This window comes from Rhipicephalus sanguineus, chromosome 7, assembly GCF_013339695.2.
Source record: "Rhipicephalus sanguineus isolate Rsan-2018 chromosome 7, BIME_Rsan_1.4, whole genome shotgun sequence".
Taxonomy (NCBI): Eukaryota; Metazoa; Arthropoda; class Arachnida; order Ixodida; family Ixodidae; genus Rhipicephalus; species Rhipicephalus sanguineus.
The window spans coordinates 21,317,783-21,341,493 of record NC_051182.1 but is presented as its reverse complement, the minus strand read 5'-3'; positions in this window follow the sequence as shown (position 1 = coordinate 21,341,493).

Below are 23,711 nucleotides of genomic sequence, written 5' to 3'. Positions count from 1 at the left end.
GTTCACGCAGTAGTATCTTAAGAAGCGTTTGCACAACTGGCGGCCTTTATATATTATTGTGGCAACAGTGAGCGTCTGTTTTCCTTGTTAGCGCTCTTGTCTGCCTCGCCATGGATGACCGTACGGAGGAAAAGTGACAATTGCAAGTCTTGTAGCGTACCATCCCTCTCTGGAAAACGAGGCAGACGCGGCGACGGGCTGATTGCACACCGGCGTTCGCCTTTCCGCGCTCACTCGCGTCCATGATCGCGTCTATGCGGGCGGCCATAACCCCAACCCGTTCGCCCTGTTTACGAGAGCACACAAAAAATAAAGTTTAAATGGTTTTCTTACGCTGCTTACGACAAATTAAATTTATTTTTATGGTGAGTCCAAGTGACAACGAAATAAAGAGTTTCTGATTTTTTTCACCACTTCATAAATGCTGGCGCCCACTGATTTCGAGGCTACTGCTTTACCGCTTAAGAGTCAATGGAGAGTATCTCAGTAACCTACGATTCGCTGATGACATTGCATTGATGAGTAACGCGGGAGACGAATTGCAGCTCATGATTACTGAACTGGATACGGAAAGTAGAAGAGTAGGTCTGAAAATTAATATGCATAAAACTAAAGTAATGTGGAACAATCTTGGTAGAGAACAGCGCTTTGCGATAGGTGGCGAGACACTGGAAGTTGTAAAGGAGTACGTCTACTTAGGACAGGTAGTAACCGCGGAGCCGAACCATGAGAGTGAAATAACTAGAAGAATAAGGATGGGTTGGGGCTCATTCGGCAAGCATTATCAAATCATGAATGGTAATCTACCACTATCCCTCAAGAGGAAGGTATATAACAGCTGCATCTTACCGGTACTTACCTACGGAGCAGAAACCTGGAGACTTACAAAGAGGGTTCAACTTAAATTGAGGACGACGCAGCGAGCGATGGAAAGGAAAATGATAGGTGTAACCTTAAGAGACAGGAAAAGAGCAGAGTGGGTCAGGGAACAAACGGGGGTTAATGACATCATAGTTGAAATCAAGAAGAAGAAATGGATATGGGCCGGGCACGTAGCACGTCGGCAGGATAACCGGTGGTCATTAAGGGTAACTGACTGGATTCCAAGAGATGGCAAACGCGTGAGGGGGAGACAGAAAATTAGGTGGGTAGATGAGATTAAGAAGTTTGCAGGTATTACGTGGCAGCAGAAAGCACAGGACCGGGTTGATTGGCGGAACATGGGAGAGGCCTTTGCCCTGCAGTGGGCGTACACAGGCTGATGATGATGATGATGATGATGCTTTACCGCCGTGAAAGAGTTCGTCGAACGCCGTTTCCAGAAAAGACTGCCTTTGAAAAGGAGATCGCTCTCTGTCGTGTGACTCTTTCTCTGTCGTGTGACTCTGTCATGTAACTCTTTTTCGGAAAAAGTCTTCTTGCTGAAAAGACTTTTTAGTGTCCGTGTAACACGGGTATTACTCCTTTACAATGGCTTCCGCTACATTGACTCACGACGTGCGTCGTTGTGAAGCAATACGGCGGTCTTGCGCCCATTTTAGCAATATTCTTAAACTTCTAGAAAAGTTTACAAACACAGTGGAAATACATTACTTGGCTGGATAGTGGGCAGTAAGCGAGTCAAGAAAGCGTCGTGGTCGATGGCCGAGTAGGTTTGAAGAGGAAGGCACACAAATATGTGTGAAATGCTTCATGTTCAGGTGCATGCAAATTGGTGATGCGGTCTCACTAAAAATACATGCTTTTACAGATTTGGAGCGCTGTACAACGAATATTTATTTCGGTAAGCCTAATGGGAGCAATTTCTGTTTTAGGTGAGAAAAAGTGCCTGTTTGTTCAGCGTCCGCCACGTTGCCTGATGCCGACCCGTAAGTTTGCTCCTCCGCGCCGTTGATTTCGCTGGGTCAGCGAAAAGAAGCGGTAGCCACGTGGGTAGCCAGATCGTGTGCTGCTTGGCGTTTTTTCACACTTTCATATGCATTTGTCGGCTTTCCGCAGGGCCACTGGTAATGTATCAGAGGAAACAGGAGATGCTTAGGCTACAAATACATTATGTAATAAAATACTGTAATGTAATAAAAAGACATTTTGTTGTTTATTTATGGGCAGCGCGCTTCAACATGACTAGCGCCATTGATCTTAGAGACTGATGCTGCTTCGGCGCCACGAAGGTAGGAACTATCCTAGAATGCTTACTGCCAGTACAGTAACGAAGTCCTCACTACTCCAGAATTCGTCAATTCACGAATTAACGAAGCACCTACTAAGTGTCCGTAAGACAATACGCTCACCCACACAGCTGCACGCTTCTTTGATGCTGTTGCTCATGATGATGAGTATTCTTGCCTGAACGCTTTGTAATTGAAATGCAATTCACATTATGTGGCGCGTGGTGCAATTTTGCGCGTCGGCCACGCAATATCACAGGTGTTAACGCGACTCTTCGCACAAATGACACTTCTGTAAGGTTTTAAATATCTATCTATCTATCTATCTATCTATCTATCTATCTATCTATCTATCTATCTATCTATCTATCTATCTATCTATCTATCTATCTATCTATCTATCTATCTATCTACCGCTTACGTCTCGGTGCTCTCGTGATCAACGTTACTAGAACAAACTCAGTTTCAAAGCTCCGTATCTCCGCCAGAGGAGGAGGGTGGTCCGAACGGCGGTCGCGAGAACTAGCGGCGCTGCAGTTCCGTCTTGCGCCACTATCGGCGCGTCGTCTGCTGCCACGGCATAACGCTGCGGTCCGCCGCGCAGTTGCGCAACTTTCTTATTGTACTAGTTAGGTGGATACTTAGGTGGATATGCATAAGGTCGTCTGTATGCATTGGCCCGCGTGCGTTCTTCATTGATTGGCTAAGAATCGATGTTCGGTTTATATTGCCATGCCCACTTCTTGTTTTATTTTGATGTATTCGGGTTTGACCAGCAAGGACGGTTATGAACGCTCGACGCTGTCCGCGAAACAGTGTTCGAGAAGCTTCGCGATTGTAATAGATCGTTTTGGTAAGATTGGGCGCTGCACGCGAATGTTCCAGCTTTGTCGAGAGATAACGCCGCCACCAGCGATATCGGTGGAAAGTTCGATAGCGCCTCTATAAAAGCCGACGCGCTTGACCGCTTGTCAGTTGATCGACGGTCGACGCTCTGTTCGCCGCTATCAGTGTATTGATGTAGTTTGTCTTTCTGTTTCCCGGCCACAAGTTCGGCCAAAAAAAGAGTTTCATCTCAAACCTGCTGACTGCTGCCTTCGTCGACGTCACGACCCTGTGACAATATTTGAGCTGTCTATAGTGCGCTTAACTTCAAAGCATAGGAGTTTCTAAGCGAACGAGGGTTTTAAGAGTAATTTTTATAACTACCACCACAATTTTAGCCGCTGCCGTCTTATCTAGACCAAGAACAACAAACACGTTTGTAAAAGCCTTTATAGTGCACAAAGAAGCGTACTTACTCGAGATACAAAAAGTTTCTAGAAAAACAGTAGTCATGTTTCTACAATTTATTGAAAAAAACTTTCTCGAAAAACATCACCAATGCTTTGCAATGTTTACAAGACACGTTTTCGCGACTGTTAAAGGAATACTGACCCAAAATTGGAAAAGTTGACAAGAACTTGGTAAATGAAATGTCAGTGTGCAATTACATCGAATAGATGTCGTCTTTGAGCAATTTTTTCAGAGGATAGTTGTATTTTCGGTGTCTCATCTTTCTACGTCGCATCCTTCTACGGTGCCTTAAACAATTCGAACAGATCGGCCGTGATGTGAGCATCGATCAGTTATTCGCGCGTACTCTGTCGCTAGAAGAGTCGTAAGTATTCAACTTCGCCCTCAAGAGCTCGGAATATCAGCATCAACTTTGGGCTGTCCAGAGAGCTTGCGATGCGGCGGTTAGGCTAGGTCTAACTGTCCCCACGTGGGAGAGGCCCGCGGTGTCACCCTAAGGGGTGGCACTTCTCCGGATCTTTAAATAAAGTTCTCCGTACCGTACCGTACCGAGCAGATGTTCCATGCCCGCAGCACTTTACACTGTACGACAGCCGTTTGCGTTTCGTGCTGTAGCCGTTCACTACGCAGTTAAACTGCTCGCCAACTACAATTATCTTTTGCACAAGTAAGTCTCCGTTCCCGAAGCAAAGTGTGGGGTTGGGGTAGTTGGTATTCCATTATTAAACTGCTCAGCGCAAAGAATTTGACACGGTACACATAGAAAAGACGAGGACCAGCGCTGGTCCTCGTCTTTTCTATGTGTATCGTGTCAAATTTTTCCGCTGAGCAGCCCGTTCCCGAGCCGGCGAGTGTAAAATATTCCGCACATCTTGTTCGATACCTCGTCGTAAAATCTCTCGAAAATTTACTGCTTTGAAGGCACAACGAAAGCTGACAACTAATCGAATGTCAGTGTGATGCAACTCTCAGTCTCGGTAGCGTATATAGGTAATCGCCTGCCTTTCGTTTTGCTGTGCTATTTCTGGCGGCTCCTCCAAATTGGGCACTGGGCTTTCGCGGGACGCCGTGCGTTTTGGGGGGATTTGCGCCTAAACCCCGAACATTTTGGCTTTGAAATGTGGTGTGGAAGTGCTGGGGACAAGCGCGGCGCGGCACCTGGCCCGAGTTCCCACTTTCCACGTGGGGTCAAAACTTCTTGTTCAGCAACGACACGACGATAGTGCTTTACAATGCCGTCACTCTCAAAATGAACGTCACAGATCTTGCATTTCGCAGTAAGCTTTCTATCTTTGCGATGCAAAGCTAGAGTGGCGTAGGGTCTTTTGCAGGTCCGAAGAAGTGTCGTGAAGCGGAGTCGTCGTTGCGGTAGCCGCTCTTGCAGCCCGGCGCAAAGTAAGTCGTCATACCGCACTGTGAATCTGTTCGCCCTCGTTACGCTTCGTACATCATGCACGTGTCTTCCTACAAGACGCTAAGCCTGGTCAAGAACAGTCGCAAAAATGACGAGCTAACAAAGCGCAGACGACGCTGTAACCCACGTGCGCTCGTATATCGGCGGCGCCGATCACAACAAGCGCCAGCCGCGGGAGCTAGACGTGACTGCAGCGCCACTAGTTCTCACGACCGCCACGCGGACCGCCTCTCCGGCGGAGCTTTTAAACTGAGTTTGTTCTAGTAACGTTGCTCGTGATCACCTCGTTCGAGTGGTGAACACCCAAATTTGCATGGGAGGTTAAGACGGTTGGACAGATATGACTGTCTGGTCATGACATGAATAACGTGGAGGATCCTGTCGCGTACGTCGTCCAAAGCTTTCTTCCAGACACGTGTCGCACATACCCGTCTACCACGGGCCGCGTTGTAAGGGTATGCCACCACAGGTGATTGATAGTTTATATCGCACCAGGAACGGCGAGAACACGCATTGGTAATTTAAATGCAAGAGCGTAAAAAAATCAACATGAGCAGCATTGATCCGACGAATACCACGTTTGTGTTGAAACTGTTCGGAGAAAAACCTCACGCAGGCGTAATGACAGCTCAGCGTCAATTGTGGTTGAAGTGCTGGCTGTCTAATTTTATAGCAAATCAATAAACATTACATATGTTCTCCTATAATGCAGGCGTCATGCGCGGTTAACGTCATTTGTGGTTCCAGGGTTGGCTACGCTTTTATAGCAGTCTAAGAAACATTACATTTGTATTCCTATGATTCAGCAGGCTATATTCAAGCGCCGATCGACCGCGGAGGAATGCGCTAACGAATGTTGCGTATGATATTCACATCAGCGCACAGGAAAGTACATTTCGTTTCGAAAGAACTCACGTCTGTGCTCTAAAGTGAGTGCTGGCGTTACGTCCAACCATAAGGTACCCTTTAAGCGCCAGTCGATGTGCCTGGTAAGGCCACGATGTGCACACAACTACTACGCTTGCAAAAGCACGTCGGTCTACCTCGTAACGATTGGATCAAAGCCGAAAAATGTCGCATATAGACAACCATTCACCGACTGTTTCGCATGAAACCGATCCCCACTGAGGCGTGAGATCTGCTCATTTTTTGCTTCTTTTATTGAAACCGTTTCAAGTGCTGGCGTGGCTCCGTGGTAGAGCAATTGCTTGCCAAGCAGAAGCCCTGGGATCGATTGTGGTTCGGACCCATTATTATCTGCATCCATCGCGCTAGTCCTGCTTTACCTAAAAGCACTTCGTGAGAAAACGTAGCGGACGCCGAATAAGGCAATAAGAAGGCACCATTTCATTTCGTGCTACCAGCAGAAGGTTAAGACGCTTTTATAATACTTTATTTTTTATTGTGTTCTTTGGACGTCCCACTCACTACGGCAACATTCAAATGACTGTCAAGGCCAGAAGAAAGTTCTGGCCGTTAATGGGCCCCAGCAGGTTGAAGGACCACAGTAGGTCTCAATTTTCGGAGCTCTCCATTACGGCGTTCCTCAGAGTCATATCGTGGTTTTGGGACGTTAAACCCCGACAATTAATAATAATAATAATAATAATAATAATAATAATAATAATAATAATAATAATAATAATAATAACATTATTATTATGTGTTAGTATGTGTTTGTCTTATGTGTCTGTAAAACATACAACAGGACTGGCGCTTGTAAGCGCCAGTCCTGTTGTATGTGTTTCGTCTTCGTCGTTTCGCGCTTTTCAAGTTTTCTCTTATTTCTCGGGAATTTATGCCGCGACCATCGGGTCAGCAGTCGAGCGCCCTAACCACTACACCACCGTAGCTGGTCAGCCAAAAATCAAAGCCATGCCTTCATGCTCAACAGCGCAACACCGTAATCGCTAAGTTAAAGCCCAGGTATATTTTCAATAAGGAAGTGCCTTACAGACATCGGTACAAGAATTCATTACGAGGTGTAGCATGCCAAACCGTGACATGTTTTTGGCGCGCACCGTAGTGAAAGGCTCCAGATTAATTTTCGCCTATCGACATCCTCACCTTGTACCTAAACCCAAGTATACGAGTGTTCTTGCATTTCGCCCCATATGAAATGCGACCGCTACGGCCAAGAAGCGACGTCAGTGGAAAAGTCAGTTTCTCGCCAAGGCGGTAATGGTCGCTAGCGTGCATTGACTATCCACGCTAAAAAAGCGCAACGCGGTGTAGGATTTTTATCACTCTCGGAATGGAAGTTTCCACGTAGTGTTATAATGGCAGGTGCTTCGACAGGTGTGCGCTACTAGGACGTCATAGGAAAGAAATCCTGCATAGTGTTACATACTAAGATTGCAATATGCACGCAATGAGGAAGACGTGTCACTGATCGCTTTGTCGATGTGATAGGCCGGACGAGCGGAAGTCGGCGATAGATTGAGAGGACGGCGAGAACATCCGTGCCTACTATCGCAGTCGGTGCGGTTGTCGAAAAGGGGTTTGGACACACAGGCGCTATGCGTATACTGGCGTAATATATATATATATATATATATATATATATATATATATATATATATATATATATATATATATATATATATATATATATATTCATATAACTTTATTCGCACTCAATCTGATGTGACCTTTCATATACAGAGATAAAATTTCGTTAGCAGTGTTTAATAACATTATAGAAAAAGTACAGTCAGTTCTACGTAGCATACACAGGTACAACCACACATATACGTGTTATGCTTGTAATAGTACTGCAAGCAACGCTTTTTATACATTACCCAAACAACTATATGCATGAATACAATTATGTCGATGGTGGCCTCCACAGTAGTATAGTTTTCTATCATTGAATGAAATTTCGTTAACTTCCAGAAGCTGCTCACTAATAATTACGTTTTTTTAATGTAGGTAGCAGTGACTGGACCTTTTTTTCCCGTAATGAGTGCCACACTTTATTGCAGATGTTCAGGCTCGCGTATCTTATATTTTGTCTTGTTTGCTCCTAGTCGAAATAGTGTTTCTGGCGCATTGTTATTATTAATAATGTTATTATATTACTATTATATTTAACTTGTCAGCCACACGTGGTTTTTAAGTAAGAATTTGTGGTATTAGCCGCGTAGTGCATTCGTTATACTCCTCAGATTTGTATTTGCAACTTGTTCGGAGCGTGCGAATCTCAAGTAGAATACAACGAAGACAAGAAAGACCAGAGGACCAGAACAGATTTTTGGTCATTGATTCTTCGCCATTCGCCAAAAAACTTTCGGTCTACCTTAAAATCGAGTGCTTGTTACGTAAGCGACGTCACAAATCTGCGAAATCTCGCGATGTCAAAATGACGCGTGCACACTAAACACGCATTATTATGCTGAACAGTATATACCTAAGCACTTTTGGAATAGCCAGTCTCTATCTCAATGCAATTCATGAAAGCTGCCCGCCGCTCACATTGGCAGCGGCTACCTACCTATATTAGCTGGTGAGATGGAGTCATATAGTAAATATTAGCTGTTGTAGTATAACGATGTTTAGCTGTTTGTGCTCGTGAACGTTTGAACTCATCCATGCTGAGAGAGAGGAAGGGAGGGAGAGAAATAAACAGCGCTGCGCGTGTGTGCTTCTTTGTCGTCCGAGTTGCATTTTGCCCTTTACAAGTCAATTCGAGATGACTCAAGACCAACTAGCCCGGCTGTCCATTGAGTCTCTTTAGTCCAGAAAACCCAGGTCGCGGTATCGAATTCCGCCTTCATCGAACGCTTTCGATGGAGGCGGAAATGATTGAGGCCCGTGTGCTTTGATTTTGGTGCGCGTTAAAGAACCCTAGGTGGTCGAAGTTTCCGGAGCCCTGGTCTCTCGTAATCATATTGTGGTTTTGGGACGCGAACCCCAACAAATATTAGTCAAGAAAACCGTGCACCTTGACCATTACGCACTTCCGTGAGATCAGGTTGCGGGACAAGCTTGAAAGCTGGGCTTCGCTGTGTACTCGAGCCTCCTGCCTTATTCCTCGCCTTGTTCCAAGGCACCGCGATCGCTGCAAGCTAACATATGATAAGCAAGACAAATGTTTTAACACGAAAGTCTTTTATGCCGGAGTCCACCACGGCTCCACTGACGTACTTCCGTCACAGATATGACGTTGTAAAACAGTGGACAGAGAAAAAAAAAACAGAAGAAAAAGTTCCCTCACCGGGAATCGAACTCACGACTCCTCACTCCGCAGCGCGAAACGATTCGGCCACGAACGGCACGCTCTTCGTAATGCTAACGGCGAGCTATTTATAACACCATTTGCCGGTGGCGATACTCAGAGATCGGTGTTACAGCGTGTTTTCGTTATCAGTAGCGAGATGGCGCGAAGGGCTCGAAGAGCGCGCTTTAAAGGCCGAAACATATACAGTGTTTTTGCCGGCGTTTTCTGGCGTTGCGTCCCTCGGCGTCGTCGCATCAACGCCGTCAGAGAGGGCGGCAAACCATATGAAGACCGTTAACTCAGCGTCGCACAGTGTGACCAGAGGGAATAAACCTGACACCTTATAAAGCAGTGTACAGTTTCCGTCAATGGACCAACAAGATATATTCCCGATTATAGCATTTATGTCTCATTTAAAGTTTTGTGGTGCAAAAAAAGGAGTCACAGTGCCGCCGAAAAGGGCGGCACTGTGACTGTGTTTATTTGACTTGTAGCGCCAGCTATTCCCATTAAGAAGAACCACAAGCTCGTAATATATGGCCTCTGAGCTTGAAGCTGCCGCACATCTTTGAGGCCACGTATTCGGCCAATACACTCATTCCTGCTAAGCCTACCGATGAACTTGAGTACGGCTCTCGGAAACAGTTCAAAGATATCACGAGCGCTTTTCTGTCGAAGCTTCTAGGAAACAAGCTAAGTCAAATACAAGCATCAGTTGAGAACTTAAGGGCCACACAGTGCACGGCGACGACTTATTAGATCCGAGGCGAGCGGCAGCCATTTTGGCAGCAGCGACGACGCCTTTACGTAGCGGAAGTCGCTGCCAGCCGCAAGCTGATTGGTTCTGCGCCCATCGAACTGCTTCCGGCGTCGACGCTGCCGCCCGTGATGTCTGGACCATCCAGAGGTGGACGTTTCGGCCACCGTCGCCGGTAGCGTCGACGTCAAGGGTCGCCGGCGCACGAAACACCGGGAAAACGCCGACAAAAACGCTCTATGTGGTTCGGCCTTAAAAGACGCCGCCGTTGTGGCGAGCGGCCGCCTCTACAGGGCGTGGTCGCTCGTGCGTGCGCTTATCTCGTGATCGCGGTGGTTCGTACGTCTTGCGTTGAGAGCACGAAGGTCACTTGGCCAACTCCAGCGGCCGCTTTTGCGAAAGGAGCGCGGTGCTCACGCAGAAATAAGTTACAAATATGACAGTTCGCTCTCATCCTGTGTATGTTCGTTCCGTGCGTACTTCCTGCTTGAGCAGCGCGTTGTAAGTTTCGAGCTGCTTGCCGTTCTTCGCGTGACATTACAATTTGTTGCTGTAGCTTTCATTCCCTCGCCCTTGGGGCGAAAGAATGCACAACAAACGGTCAACTACGTCAGTGAAGACACGTTTCACTTTCGTGTTATACCAATTCCTATGACAGAGGGATCAGCCATGTTTTTAGATTATTATAAAAACGTTGGCAAGGCGAAGCAGGTTAATCAGAAACTCAAGCGGAAACGTTCTGTAGCTCCCCCAATGCGGCCCAACTAAAACACTCAACAGCTCTGCACACTCATCGGCTCATAGCAAATTGGCTATACAGCAGCGGTGATGCTATTCCTTTCCGACGAAACGAAAAGAACTTGCTGAAAGAGGAAGAGCGTTTGATCGGTCCAAAAAACGTTTATTGGTTCCTTCCCGCATTTGCGTCGTCGATTATGTAAAATTCAGGCCACTCGGAGCAGAATAAAGTCATGACAGAGTCCTCTAACGTTAAGAGCCCCTACTTAGTGGTAGCCGTCTCTGCAATGCTGTAGCGCAAAGCGCGAAAGCGTCGCATAGGCGGCCTGCACCGCAGAGCGCCTACAGTGCGTGGGTGTGAGATACGGGAGGCAACCTCGACAACAGAAGGGCAGGAGAAATTTCATTATATAAGTAATGATTGCTGTTTAGAAGTAAAACTTCGCCTCAGTTGCTGGTTTCCCATTGTGCAGCCGACAGTGACCACCGTCGAAAGGGGGGAGGGGAGGGGGAGGAGCTAGCGCCTTCCTCCCCCCCCCCCTCGGTAGATACGCCTATGGGGCCAAGGGACTACCACCTGCACGAAGACGGCGACAACGTTGATTTTAACGGTGAAGTAGAGGACAGCATCCTGTACCATTTCTCAAGATGTGCAGTACCTAAATTCACAAAATGCATCACTTCCTCTTCGTGCATAGGAGCCATAAGCCAGTTGTAGGCAAAGATGCTTACTTTACTATTTACAGGAGCTTCAGAGAAGGATGCTTGAAACATCCAATGAGAAAAATGCCGCCCCTTGGGAAAATTGTCCACCGCACAGTTTCGCATTCCGTAAGAGAGGGTAAGATTACACCGGGTATCTTTTGGGACGTGCTTGATCAGATGGAGAACATCGATCGCCTTGGATGTGCAGAGCATCTGGCTTACTTTACGTGTCAGGCGCTCAGTTTTATAACAGTTACCAGAATGCACTTTTCGTTAGGGATGTGAAACGCCACCTTGAGGATAGCGTGAACGCTGCCGTGGCAAATAAGATGGGCCGTTTGCTATAGTTAAATGTGCTCTTCGCGGCTAATTGAGCGCATAATATGGTCACTACCTTCACCCAGTAATAAATTCTTTCGTTGAAGTGAAAACACAAGCTCTCTTTCATTCATTCTTCAGACTCCCGAGCAAGAAATGAGTTTGCGAAATGAACACGAAATCTCGTAGCTTGCACAAATATGGGAAACCGCATCGCTGGCTGTAAAGCACTGCCGTCAAATAAACAACTTCCCATACAGACACCGAACTAACAAACTAGATTGGCTATTTTTGTGTTGAGCAGATTAACTGAGCATCTGACGCGCAATTATAGGCCAATAGCCCGTCAATCCATACCGTCGCTTAGCCCTTCGCCTTACCGCATCTGTATGGTTCAGGTGCATTTATTCGCCATCAATGAGGTCTACACTTCTATTTTACCGCGCAGGAAATACAAACTCAAGTGCTGGGAGACAAACGCACTGGAACGCGTTCGGAGAGGCAGAGGCAAGGGAGCGCGGTTTTCGGGCGACAGAGGCGGCAGCGCCACCCCGCAAGAGGAGACGGAAAGGGGACACTTTCTCGCGCGCGGCTCGGGAGGAGCTTGCGAACTGAAGCTTATGTAGTAACGTTGCTGATAACTAGTCACCGTTCTGCAGTGCTGCCAACATTAGCCGCTAGCTAGTCGCACAAAGCAAAACTAAGCCACTCTAGCCAGCACTAGCCTGCGGTCAGCCACCCTTGGCCAACATTAACAGACACTAGACAACACTTTGCCAGAAATTAGCAGTGCTAGTCAGCAGTTCGCCGACACTATACGCCTAGTGCGCGCCGACGGAAGCGCCATAGGCGGCGAACTCAATCATTGCTCTCGGGAAAGCAAGCAGACGGCCGCCGTGGCTTCCTACGTCGTTGTACGTGTATTTCCGCGTTGTTCACGTTTCCGTAGTGAAATAAGCAACGTTCGTCGTATGTGTGGTGGCCGAAACTTCAAGGGATGTCGAATAACAATTGCTCTGGAGTGCAGTGCTCAAACACGTACAAAAATGCGCCCGGAACACGGTTTTACTCACTTATCGCAAGGCCTCTTGAGCAAGAGTGACGGAAGCAATGGATCGCCGCTGTTCGCTGGCAAAGACGAGCCGCTTCGTCATTGTGCGGGTTAACACGTCGCTTGTTGTTCTAATGCTTTCGTTCTTTCATATCGGTGCTCGCTGGATGCACTCGATCATGTTGACACTGGTAGACGACCAAAGTTATCAGCCTGAGCATGCGTTGGTTCGGTTCGACCGCCGTGCAGGGCACCTCGCTTAAACGTTATATATTTCAGAAGTGTTGTAGTTCGGGCGAGTTGGTCATCCATGACTTTTACTTGTACTAGCGCGGTACATGTACCGCGCTATTACAAGCTAAGTTCTATATTTATTATTTACAGAAACAGAAATGCAGCAATGGTTGACTTCGGAAAGAACAGGTAGTGATTAAGACGTCACCTTTGTAAACAAAACAAAGCGGATGTTCACCACGAGCTGCACCTCATAGCTGGATCTTGTTACGCTGGTCGGCGCGACGCACCTTTGATATTCACCGGCATGACGATTCACTCCACGCGGACGTTCGTTCTCCTCCGCAGTCGGTCATCACATGTCTTCTCGGCGACCCTCTTCAAAACTTGTCACTGTCATCTCTTGATACTTAACTCACAGCACTAGATCATCAAACAACACGTCTTCTGCGGTCGAGCGAACGATGCTATCACTAGAACGGCATAACTTGATCACCGACTAACTCCTCACTGACTGACTCTGCCCTCGCGTGCTTGCTGCGCTTGCATTGCCTGTATCGGCTCGCGCCTGGTTTCGGGAAGGTGCGTGTGATTCGTCTGTGCGTAGCACAGGGAAAGCTAGGAAATGGGCGAGATTCTCTCACCGATTTGTCTGCGGAATCAGACGGCGCCGCTGGCTCGGCTTTGCTTTCTCGAATATCCCGATCTTTCGCGTTCGTTGGCTGTGTCGGTGGCGTCTTCTGCGGAGAGGGTAAGAGGCGCGCGGGCGCGCTCCCGGCGCCTTTTTATACTTGTTTTTTCGATGCGCGCGCTCTGTCGCGCACGAACCGTCGGCGCCAGGCTTTCATGCCGTCGTTCGAAATCGGCGACGTGCGCTAAGTGAAGCGCTCGTTCGTGACAAACATCGTGCACAAGTCCACTTTCGCAGAGGCCCGCGCCTTTCCTGCAGCTGCCAGTGCAGAATTAGTTGTCTGGTACCCGCACGAAGGGGAAATAGCAGCCGCGAAGTTCATTCATTTCCTCACAGCAAAGCTGTGCAAAGCGCTGTCCTCTGCTCGGCTTCCCGCACGTACGGTCGGCGGCGCCCGCTAGGTGGCTATCAGTGGCACTTCTATAGGTGGTGCACAAGGCATATAGGCACTATTACTCAACACTGCCCGAAAGATGGCATACCGGTTTTGGTTTCGCGCGTGTAAATAGGCTATGTACCATGGGACATGTCATATTTCTTTTCATGTGACATATATTAGGCATTCCAGGTCAAGGAACGAGTTCAACGATACCTTGTCGTTCCATGGCGTTCACGCCACATCATCATCATCAGCCTGTCTACGCCCACTGCAGGGCAAAGGCCTCTCCCATGTTCCGCCAATCAACCCGGTCCTGTGCTTTCTGTTGCCACGTTATACCTACAAACTTCTTAATCTCATCTACCCACCTAATTTTCTGTCTTCCCCTCACGCGTTTACCCTCTCTTGGAATCCAGTCAGTTACCCTTAATGTCCACCGGTTATCCTGCCGACGTGCTACGTGCCCGGCCCATATCCATTTCTTCTTCTTAATTTCAACTATGATATCCTTAACCCCCGTTTGTTCCCTGACCCACTCTGCTCTCTTCCTGTCTCTTAAGGTTACACCTATCATTTTCCTTTCCATCGCTCGCTGCGTCGTCCTCAATTTAAGTTGAACACTCTTTGTAAGTCTCCAGGTTTCTGCTCCGTAGGTAAGTACCGGTAAGATGCAGCTGTTATATACCTTCCTCTTGAGAGATAGTGGTAGACTACCATTCATGATTTGATAATGCTTGCCGAATGAGCACCATCCCATCCTTATTCTTCTAGTTATTTCACTCTCATGGTTCGGCTCCGCGGTTACTACCTGTCCTAAGTAGACGTACTCCTTAACAACTTCACGCCACGTACATAGCATATAATGTCATGCTAGGCACAGGAAAATCATTGTCATAGATGCGCGCATATTGTTCTATAGACCATGTTAATAAAACGACCACGAGAATTTCACTACGAATGCATCATGTCATTTAATTGGGCCATTTATCCCCTGATAAAAATCGAATGCATGTCATGAACAATCATGTCAAGAGCTGTTAGTCCTGTTGGTCATTCGTTCCCGCCATGTGACCCTATGTTCTAGTCATAGCAGGGTAATGCGTTTACTTTCTCGTGCACATCATCATTAGATAGATAGATAGATAGATAGATAGATAGATAGATAGATAGATAGATAGATAGATAGATAGATAGATAGATAGATAGATAGATAGATAGATAGATAGATAGATAGATAGATAGATAGATAGATAGATAGGCAGGCAGGCAGGCAGGCAGGCAGGCAGGCAGGCAGGCAGGCTGACAGACAGAGAGTCTGATAGATAGATAGATATAGATAGATAGATAGATAGATAGATAGATAGATAGATAGATAGATAGATAGATAGATAGATAGATAGATAGATAGATAGATAGATAGCGTACTGCTAAGGTACCTCCGCTACGTCAAGAAGTACTTTACAATTGTGACTAAATGCTGGGAAATTAGGCATATTAGTTCTCAATTAGCACCATTTGGGAGATGTCCACAGTCACACATTCAATAATTAGCAATCTATATTGATGGGCAGGTGTGTGGGAAGCCTGATAACATTTTCACGAACAGGGCGGTCCCCAAATGCCATCAGAATGACCTGAGCGTTCGTATATTCTTCCCCACTGTTATAAAATCTACGACATAATGAATGTGTGATAGGAGGTCATCGGCGCCCACGAGACTCATTCTACATCTTCTGCGAAGTTCGCTTCTCTTCACCTTTCGTCGAAATTGGCTCCAAATATTCTCCCTTTCACTTCTCACAAAAGGGAGTGCGAGCATAAAAATGCTCGCACTGAGAATGCTCTCACTGCGAGCATGAAAATGAAATCATTCTCGGTACACAAACCTAAGCATAAAAACTGTAATTTAATTGTCATGAGAAAAATACAAGCATAACGGCGCAGACATTCCGTAGTATAGAGGGGGAGGACAAATGATTCAGAGGCTGTCCGCTTGCCCAGTGGTCCTTTCAGTATTATTAGCCACCTGGTGGTCTTCGTATTCTACAGGCGTTGGCGTAGTTGGCACAGAACGGCGACCTTCATTCTCTACCCGGCCCCTCACGCTAGACGGGTGGTGGCCATCGCGATGGCGCTTACGGTGATGCCGGCTGTCTCGGGGACTAGTTGTCACGCGTCGTCTATAACCGTTGGCCACACCGGTTGTGCCGGCTGTGCGCTTCTTCTCCACTGCGCCTTTGGCAGTTACAGTGGCATTCTCCGGTTCGTCGGCAGTAGTTCTCTTTGTCGCAGCTTTCCTCGTGCTCTTAGCCGGTGGCGCGTAGTGGCCCTCTTCGATGCGTGCGAGTCCTTCTGTAGTTGCACGCAGTCGAGCTTGAGCGCCGGTCGTGCCGACAAGCATGAGAGCGAGCAGGGAGACCGTCATAACGGCCATGACGAGCGCGCTGCCGGCCCAAACGGTGACGTTGGATGAAAACCTGGAACCGAGTGGCACCTCCGCCGGCGACCCGGCAACCAGCGGCTCCGAAGTGAGGCGTCTTTCCAGCTCATCGGCGGCAGCAGGGGACCCCAAGCCGCCCTCCGGTGATGCTTTCTCCGGAACAACCGGCTCTTCAGCGTCTTCCAGGTGTCCTGGAGGTCTGCGGTGTTCGGCGGGAGGTTCGTGCAACACGACGGGTTCGATCAGTTCTTCGGACCACGACACCCGACGATCCATTTCGCAAAGCGCCTTGCTTCTTCGTCTTCCCTTAATGATGATGATGCCGAAAGTTGTGGTGTGAGCCTACGATGGCACATACACTTTTCAATGGACATCGAAGCTGGCACGTTTTAACGAGCAAATTTATGTTCTAATAGCAAGCTTAAAAACTACATAAATAAATATCAAAAATGAATCTTAAATGAGCATGCAATCGGCGATGAAGCAATTTCCAACATTCAATGGAAAAAACAAAATTGGGTAAGCCACACACGAGTGGTGCGGTGTGGTGCAAACACTGTGGAGAGAGCGAAGCTGGTGATCTTCACCTCCCCCTTCCCCTCATCCTCAGCATTACATCACTCCTCCTCACACTCACTTTCCTTTCCCACCCCTTGCACTATACATGGCTGTGTTATGCTTTCTTTGTCATCTCTCTCTCTCTCTCTCTCTGTTTCCATTTCTTTCCGTCTTCCATGTTTTGTATATTTATTTCTGTTTCTGTCTAACGTTTTCTCCTTTTCTCTCTCATAACTTATGGTTTATGGTTCCCACAAATACTTGTTCTGTTACAGTGCCTGGAAAGCCGAGTGGTTACGACGCTCGCCTTCGGACAGTGGGTACTTGCGTTGGAATTCCTCTTCGCCGAGAAATTTTATTCCATTTTATGTATTTCGTCTTCTCCTCCTTTCTACTTCTCATCTTCTTTTTCTCTTATGAGAGCGTAATGTAACAAGCATGAGCAACCACAGAGCGGTAGCAGTAAACGTGGTGAAGGTTGTGGTGCAATCGATCGCGATGGCTCAGGAAATGGATACACGCGATAAGGCTAGTGCATTGCAAACCATCTCGATCGGCGACAAAAAGACGTCGCCACTTGTTTCGGGGTATCACAGAGCTCTGTAAGAGGTCATCATCATCGTCATCAGAGCTCTGTGATTCCGAACTTGGAGGAACCTATTATGGAACCCTTCAATAAAAATAGCATTCATTACCAGCGAAATTGACTGGTACCGCCTCCATATTCAGACCAAAAAATGTGCGATACACGACCGACCTCAGCTTACGATACACGACCGACCTCAAACACTGTAGTAATAGTGAGTGCTGTGAGAACCATTGGGGTTTACTTTATTGAATTCATGTTGTGGAACCATAACTTTGATCGGATGACCAACAAATTAGTAGTCACGCTGTAGGATGATTCAGGAAATAAACACTACAAACTAATACGAAGAGGTTAATATATAATGCTCTCTTACCATCGCATATTAAGAACTACACCGTCATTTAGTGTCGGGAAGCATTACCACTACATGCAAAACTAAACTTCTAACTTTGCAAAAAGCTGCGATAGAAGCGATGATGAATGTAATTTTAACCAAACACATTTTTTCAGTTCGCTGAAGGTACCATATGATAGAAGTAGAAAAAAGAAAGAATTCCGTATACGCATAGGTCGGCAGACTCACTCATGAGTCGACTCATTCAAACTCGGATCGGGCTGTGAGTCTGAGTGAATCCGAGTGAGTAATAATTTGATGAGCTTGAGTCCGAGTGAGTCCGGTTGCGGAAAATTTTAGAGAGTTTCAGTCCGAGTGAGCCCTAAGCGCAAAATATATTTCTTGGGTGAGTCTGAGTGAGCTCCATCATTTTTTGCCGACCTATGGTTTTATGTAATCATCTTCATCATTACTATCAGCCTTATATCGGCTTACGGTTACACTCAAGTCTATTCCTACATATCTCAACGCACCAGCGTTCATGCGCTACATCAATATTTATTGATCACAGGCGTGAGTTATGCCCCTGTCACACAGGGCAACTTTAGTGCACTTTGTGGGAGTGCACTTCACCGCTAGTGTCATTTGCACGCTGTCACACGGGAACGCTTAGTGACACTCGCTGCAAAGTACACTCGCCGGCAAGTGCGTTCGCCAAACTAACTTCGCTGCGACGGAGTGTCTAGCCTCGGTAGCAGTGGCTTGCAAATAAATACGCTAATGCAAAACGCGGCGATCATGGTATTTATAAACCATCGTTCTCGTTATTAGGAATACTGCTTCTCGTTATTAGGAATTAGGAAGTGTGACCGGGGTATTAGGGCGGGGGGTGAGTGCCATGGCCTCCACCAGCAAACTCCTTCACGGGAAGTTCTTAAAAAAGTATCTTGTGCGAGCCGCGTATTTTATTAAAATCTTCTTACTGAATTGAAACCACTGATAACTGGTATTCGAAGGTGCAAGATCAAAAGGCGTATCGTAGAGCACTGATTATGTGAGATATTGGCATTAAAGAGCATTGGCACTATGATCGAAAAAGCTAATTTTATTAACAGACTCATGAGGCGACTCACTCAGGCTCACTCATACTCAGGTCAGGACGTGAGTCTAAGTCCCGCTGAGTAATATGTTGGTGAGTTTGACTCCGAGTGACTCCGGTTGAGGAAAATTTTCGTGAGTCCGAGTGAGCGCTCAAAGCAAAATATATTTCATGAGTGAGTCTGAGTGAGCTCCAGTTTTTTTGCCGACCTATCAAATTTAAGAAAAACAAAAGAATTTGTTGCTTAAGACATCTCAGAATTAGGTGAAAATCCCGCAATCTACCCAACATGATGCCATGAACGCTGCGCTCTAAAAAAATTAGAGCATATCACGGGTTGAATGATGATGAGTGGGGCGAAGCTCCGGAGGGCATCATCGGTAAACCGTGAATACGAGTAATTCACCCCACTAAAGTAAACACGTGAGAAATGTTAAACATCAAACTTTCTCGCATCGGCTGCTCAACAGTCACCTGTGAAGCGCCGGCGGTGGCCATTTCTCCTGATGTAGGACTTTGCTGGAGAAGTTCCAGAGGGATGGCCTCGGGACTGAGGCCTCGCAGTCGGCAATTGTAGCGGTGTACAGGAGTATCCACTGCAGGAACGGGTTGCGGGATCGGACTGGCAGAACCGCTTCGTGAAGGGGTGGTGAGCATCAGGCGTTGAAGTCCGAAGAACCGAAGACCCGAGCGTCGTATTCCCCAGAGAAATCGTGTTTGCTGCTCGAGCTTCCCACTTCGTCGTCCTCAGTTATCTAGCCGGCCTTGAGCCGTGTTTTCATCATATAAAAGTACCGCCATCTAGCGGACACTCCACGAACTAAACGAGAGGTGGCTACTACATACATCGGGGACGCACGACCCACGACTTCAGGAGCATCGCCCCTAAAAAAAGAGTATGCGTGACTCTTTTTCGGAGAGTTCTGACTTGCCACGTATAGGACTCTCTTTATATAGTCACGGTGACTGTCTTGGTGGGTCAGGGTCAGCTCGCTCTAGGAGAGTCCCCTGACCCTTTAGGAAGAGTGGAAAGACTCTCATCTGAAGGATTACGTTACCACTTATAGCGAGTCAGACGACTCTTGCCGGTAGCACTCCTACGGGGGTCAAGTGACCCACACCCAAGCGTCAAACGACTCCACAAGTATTTTAACCTACTCATTTGCCCCTTGCTCTACTTTTGCGCGAGTACTGTTAAAAATAGTGGAGTATTCATTTTAAGCAAGTCCAATAATACTTGCCGTTCTGCCCAGCGACTGCAAAAAAAGAATAGTTCAGTTTTACCATTATTTTAATGAAACTCGTCAAAACAATACATATCTTGCAGTAAAGTTATAGAGAAAGCGCGAAAAGATGGTCTGTGATTCCCAATTAGGAAGTTTGGGTATTCCTCATTTACATGCTTGTATGAGCATAGCCAACTAAAATGTGTGACTGATGTGCGCTGTGTCATATGGTGCAAAATAAACTGCAGAAATGGGCATCATGTTTCAATCTTCATTCCTTATGATTAAGAATACATCTGGTGACGGCTGGAGGCATCAGACTTGTGGCTTGATAGGTTGTCGCTCCTGTTCAGCGTGAGCACCATGAAAAACGGTATCTGAAAAGCATAACGTGATATTATGATGAGGAAATGAAATTGCTGTAAAGGTTTGCAAAACCTACAAAATAAGTGGTTCACATAGACACAATGAAGGCTCACAACAAAACAACAAATGCAAACACGTAAGGTAAGGAACCAAGTTTTGTGCCGTTATCATGTAAAATACAACTTGCAAATAGTAGCTTTTGTAACACGTCACTTCGCCACAAACTTGCAGCACAAGATGATGTGAGCCTCTTTTAAACAACAAATGAAATTGGTTTAGGCTCCTTTGCGTGTGTGCCACTCACATCTTTTCCTACGTCGTCTTGTCCAGCCAAATGAAATGTAGGACCGACTGCCTCGTTGACAGGGCGAACGCCGCTGTTGATTTTCCATTCACGAGAGGTAAGGCGCCAGACCAGAGCGGCACCTTCGTTTCCCCGAGTGTGGCTGTCAACTGGAGCGAAGAGGCGGGAGAAGTAATCCGAGATTCTGGGAATAACCAAAACACACACATTATTTGTATTTAAAACCACCCTTTGTTCAACACACCGTTATTAAATGCGAAGCATTTCTTAGCGAACCTCTGGCACTTTGAGCGTTTCTATCTACGTATCTATCTATCTATCTATCTATCTAGCCGCCTACGTCTGGGTGCTCTCATGATCGCCTCCTTAACTTGGTGTAGGCCAAAATTTGCATGGGTGGGTAAGAGGATTTGACGAATATGACTGTGGGTCATGACATGAATAACGTTAAAATCCTGTCGCGTACGTCGTCAAACCCTTTCCACTAGACACGTGTGGCACATACCCGTTTACCACTGGCCGCGGTGTACGGGTATGCGCCACAGGTGATTCACAGTTTATATCTACCCAGGAACGGCGAGAACAGACATTGGTAACTACTTAAACTAGAGCGTTAAGGAAAACTAACATCGGCAGCGATTACTCATAGAATGGAAAGAATGAGAATTAGGATCCCAGCAGGAATCGAACCCAAGCATTCTGCGCGGCAATCAGGTATTCTACCACTGAGTCACGGCAGGTCTATAAACTGGTTTGGAAAAACAGCCTACGCAGGCGAAATATCGGTGCAACGTCAATTGCGGTTGTGGTGCTTGCTATCTAATTTTACAAGAAAGCTATAAACACTACATGATGCTCCTACGATGTGTACTCGTACGATACAGGCGTCATATCAGATTAACGTCTGTAGTTCTAGTGTTGGGTCCGCTTTTATAGCAGTCTAATCAACATTACGTTTTTATTCCTATGATTCAACAAGCTATATTGAAGCATTGCTCGGCCCCGGAGGAATACATTAACGAAAATTACATATGACATCCACATCACCGCACCGTAAAGTGCACTTCGTCCGCCAGGACGACGCAGTGTCCTCTTCATTTCTTACGAGGCTGGGCGATGGCCTCATTCTGACCGAGGATGATGCCAGATTGATTGACAGCCGCTTTGTAGACTAGGCTACGTAGGGCACATACGCCCAGGTAGTCTACGAATACCACAAACACCATCCACTGATGTTGGTCTACGTAGCACTATCCAGGCCTACCAGCCTCGACGGCCTATACCTTAATAACGCGAAGGGTGACTTCAGGTTCCGACGTGTCGCCGGCTTTATCGACAGACAATTTGTCGACGAAGTGACCGAGGCATCCACGATTTCCAACAGCTGTACTATACCTCATACTTCACTACACATGAACCCTTCGTCTCCGTGATCACGACCGGATCCGATATCAAGTGATGACCAGCTGCTGGTGCTCACTGATCACGGTGATGATGCCGTTGTTGAAGAACTGTCAAGAACTTCTTGCACACATGCACACGGGTTCGTGAAACGTGCGTGCGTTCTCGGGACACGTATAAGCAGTACATATCAACTTACCGCTTCTGGTGTTGGTAATACCATGTAATACCCACGTTGCCATTGGAAGCGTTACCCAACCGTCAACAACTGGACATATAACACATATGCGGCTCTTCAACATATATATGTGTGCGTATAAGATTTATACAAATTTTTAGCGTCATTTTGTAACGTGTCGCTCAGTAAAAAAAATTACGCCACAGTCACCTACCCGCCGCATGCTTCGCATAACATCAACTCCCACGGTACGTGGGATCTGCCGAATTTTTTTTTGCACATCTGCCACGAGTGTGTAGTTGAAATTTCAGAGGTATTCAGACGGGGGAGAAATGCTCGGGGGATAAAGGCGGAGCCTAGTGACGTGAGCTCGCGAGGAGAAGTTTCCACAAATGCCCCCCACTCACACGGACGAGGCTACAGTGTACTAGAAGGGGGCAGTGGAACGAACGAAGCGGCCGCGCCGCATCTCCGGTGATGCTCCGACGGGCGATCGCAGCGGCGGCGCTGTAGTCATTTTGTACTGAAGCTGTGGAGAGCGTCTGCATTTGGCGCACGCGCGTCGCAGCGTACGAAAGCGTGTAATTGCGCGTTTTAAGCGTGTTTAATGCGTTACTGAGCTTTAATCGGTGTCTCAACGCCTGCTACGCGCCATGGTGCACGAGTGAATATGCAGGCGTGCCGAAATTGCGCCGAGATATTCTCTGTTTTTGGAGCCTACCGGCCCCCAAAGAAGGCGACAATCGGATTTTGCGCACATGCACCTAGCTGCTCACTGATTGCTGCGCGGTTTGCAAGCAACACTTCGAGCCGCGTTACAATATAAGTGACTACGAACACTGACTACGAAGAAATATCAAACCAGCGACGAAAGCCTGCAATTCTTCTGCAGGCAGTCTTACGATATCCAGAGCATTGATCCTATATATGAGCTTCAATGCGCTCGACTGTTTCATGAGTAACCTGAGTACAAATAACTCTATCACAACATTTATATTGGTGACGGATGAATTCTGCCAGTTTTGCTCTGTTTCTATGCGGAAAGACTGTCTGTTCCAACAGCGTGCTTCCGCGGTTATTATGCATCGGTTATGCGATCTCTGAGGGCTTAAAATACCAGGAAGCCGAACCAAAAGCGCGCGTTCACATACGAGGCACAAACTTCATGCATCAGGGCTTATCTCAAGCACCTTAAAATGCGCAGATGTATATATAGCCCATCGGTTATTCTGCCTAAATTCACTAC